Below are 3708 nucleotides of genomic sequence, written 5' to 3'. Positions count from 1 at the left end.
TCAGCTGTTGGTATTGGGTAAAAAAAAGTTACCAGGTGATTCTAATGTGTACCCAAGGCTGACAACTACCAATCTGTAACATCTACCCATCTGTAACATCTACCCATCTGTAACCTCTCGATTTTCATTTTAGACTTGTTGAGTAGAACTTGTCTCCCCTAAACTCTGTTTAAACTCTGCTATCTAGATGGCAGTTGTTGGTGGATGAAGGGTGCAGACTTGATCTAATTGTGGCATCTGAGAAGTGGGTCTGGTGGGAGGTGTTTGGGTCACAGGGGGCGGGACTTCAGGGTTGGTTATTTTGAGTTCGAGTGGTGCTTAGCTGGCCTCTCAGTTTCCTGGTTCACCATGTAATCGTTCCTCCACATCCGCCGTGGCCACCCTCCTCAGGTATTGAATTTTGAGCTGCTTGATTCTGAACTGTTACCTGTGAACTTAAGTTGAAATCCTTTCTCTCCCAAGAAGCTTCTCTTGGGTATTTTAAAGAAATGAAAAGTGAAGTAATGCAGTTAGTAAATGCTGTATGTCCCAACAGTGCCTTTTCAAGGAGGTTTTTACTAAGCAGTGTTTCTTTATGTTTTCAAATGATTGACCAAAATAATGGAATATTTTTAGTAAGATGCTTGGATAACGTGAGCCAGCAGTGACAGTTTTCAGGGTACCTGAAGACACCACTATGACAGCTAACAATGTTTCTTGAATTTTAAAACAAATTGGGATACAAAGGCAGTCATTTCTATTTTTATTGGAGTTTGATTAATATTCTGTCTGGATCGATGTGACCTTGGAATTAAACAGGGAGAATTGCATGGTCCATTTGCCAGGATCTACATATTTTATCTTCTTTAAATCTCCCAATTATGAAAGGCCTGGCTGAGACTCCTGCCTGAATCCTAAATAAGACATGCACCATAATCTTGCTTTCCCATTGGTGTTTCTGTCATAGTGTGGTATCTCACAAAAATAAAACTCACTGACCTTTAAAGAGGAGTGCAGAGAACCTATGAGTGGAAGGAATTTGTATTTTCATCCTAAGAAAAGTGTATTGTACCAAATGTGGTGACCATAGCAAGAAGATGGAGTATTACTTGAGGCATTTTTCAGGGTCCTTTATCAGATTTGTGTTTTCCTGATGAAGTTCAGGTTAAAGGACCATTAATTAGGTATGGACAGGTGCAGAGTTTTAATGTGGATGAACTTAATCTTAGTTTGGAGGATTTCCCTTGCAAAATATGCTTGACTTAGTCAAAGCAGCAGCATCTGAATTTCTTAGTCTTTTAAATAATTTTTATTTATATAAAGTGAACAAATTTCATGTATTTCCTATGTACAGATTTAAGAGCATAGTGATAATTCTCACCCTACTCTCCCTCCCACCCACACTCCTATCTTCACTTCTCCTTTCTTATTTTTTTCTTTTAATTTTTACAGTGATAGTTTCAGTTTATTTTATAAAAACAAGCTTAACCCTCCACTAAAGAATTCAACAAGTAGGAAGTAGAAAACCATTGTTCCTCAAGAGTAAAGACAAGGGTTATAAACAATAATCAAATCTTAAAATGTCAACTTTGCTCATATATTACATTTTTCTGTACTCTGTATATTACCACAATTCAGGGAAAACATATTTGTCTTTTTGGGACTAGCTTATTTCACTAAGCGTAATGGTTTCCAGTTGCATTCATTTGGTTCCAAAACACAGGATTTCAGTTTTTATGGCTGAGGAGTATTCCACAGTGTATATATACCACATATTTTTCCTTTTAAAAAATATTTATTTATTTGAAAGGCAGAGTTACAGAGAGGAGGGAGAGAGAGAGAGAGAGAGAGAGAGGTCTTCCATCTGCTGGTTCACTCCCCAAATGGCTGCAACTGCTGGAGCTGAGCTGATCCAAAGCCAGGAGCCTGGAGCTTCTTCTGTGTCTCCCATATGGTGTAGAAGACCACATGGGCAATCCTCAACTGCTTTCCCAAGTGCATTAGCATGGAGCTGGATTGGAAATAGGGCAACTCGGTCTTGAACTTGTGCCCATATGGGATGCTGGCACTGTAGGCGGTGGCTTTACCCGCTACACCACAGCACAGGTCCTGAAAACCACTTTATATATCTTTTCCTCCCAGGAAGGAGCCTGCGCAGTCATGAGAGTTGGAGCAAGGTGTTATTTAAAGACGCCCTAGAGGGCCAGCGCTGTGGCATAATAGGTTAATTCTCAGCCTGCAGTGCCTGCATCCCATATGGGTGCCGGTTCAAGTCTCAGCTGTTACTCTTCCAATCCAGCTCTCTGCTATGGCCTGGGGAAGCATTGGAAGATGGGCCAAGTCCTTGGGCCCCTGCACCTGCACTATTGCGGCCATCTGGGGAGTAAAACAGAACAGCAGATTGAAGACCTTTCTGTCTGTCTCTCCCTCTCACTGTCTGTAACTCGACCTCTCAAATAAATAAAATCTTTTTTTTTTTTTTTTTAAAGATTTGTTTATTTGAAAGAGTTACAGAGAGAGGAGAGGCAGAGAGAGAGGTTTTCCATCCGCTGGTTCATTCCCCAATTGGCCGCAACCGTCAGCTGCGTCGATCAAAAGCCAGGAGCTTCTTCCGGGTCTCCCATGCTGGTGCAGGGGCCCAAGGACTTGGGCCACCTTCTACTGCTTTCCCAGGCCATAGCAGAGAGCTAGATTGGAAGAGGAGCAGCCGGGACTCGAACCAGTGCCCATATGGGATGCCGGCGCTTTGGGCCGGGGTGTTAACCTGCTGTGCCACAGTGCCAGCCCCAGTAAAATATTTATATGTAAAAAAAAAAAAGCTGTAGAAATAGGGTGATTCAATAAATACTTTATTGCTCCTTACCTCCTCCAAAATCTCTCTTGACTCTAACTGCAAACGTGAAACTCCTAAGTGTTCGTGGTTTGAACTTGGGATCAGTTTCTTTGTGGCTTTCCTTGTTGGCTGAAGGCAAGAGATGCTTATGGCCTGTTACTTCAGGATTGATTTCAAGTGTCTTTTTAGAAAGTTAAACCCTAGCAGTCTGCAAGGTGTTTAAAATTTTCACTGGCCATTCTTTGACTTGTCCATTTACTAAGCGTTAGTGGGCTGTTGTATGTGCCCGGCTAGACACTGCAGGGGGTGAGCCGAAGGAATGGAAATTCCTGCACTCAGTGAACAGACCAGGAGAGGATGTCACAGATACAGGCTGGCAACACTGACAAAAAACACACATGGGGGTCAGAAATTTTTAAATAACATTAAGAAAAATATTTATTTGAGAGGTAGAGTTACAGACAGAGGGAGAGACAGAGAGAGAGAGATCTTCTATCTGCTAGTTCACTCCCCAAATGGCCACAACTGCCGGACCTGGGCCAACACAAAGCCAGGAGCCAGGAGCTTCTTCTCGGTCTCCCATGTTGGTGCAGGGGCCCAAGGACTTGGGCCATCCTCTACTGCTTTCCCAGGCCACAGCGGAGAGCTGGATCGGAAGAGGAGCAACTGGTACTCGAACCGGTCTTCATATGGGATGCCGGCACGCAGGCAGAGGCTTAGCCCACTATGCCACAGTTCAGGCCCCTTACGTAATATTTAAAAAAAACAAAGCTGAAATCTTGACTCAGAAATCCTGCCTAAGAAATACCTTCTCGGGAAACAATGGTGCCCAAATACTCATGTGCAAAGATGTTTGCCATATCTCAGCACTGAAAACAAAAACCGGTTCAATGAAT

The sequence above is a fragment of the Lepus europaeus genome, chromosome 11 (genome assembly GCF_033115175.1).
Source record: "Lepus europaeus isolate LE1 chromosome 11, mLepTim1.pri, whole genome shotgun sequence".
NCBI classification, from domain to species: domain Eukaryota; kingdom Metazoa; phylum Chordata; class Mammalia; order Lagomorpha; family Leporidae; genus Lepus; species Lepus europaeus.
The sequence above is the reverse complement of the archived record's forward strand: the minus strand, read 5'-3'. Positions refer to the sequence as shown.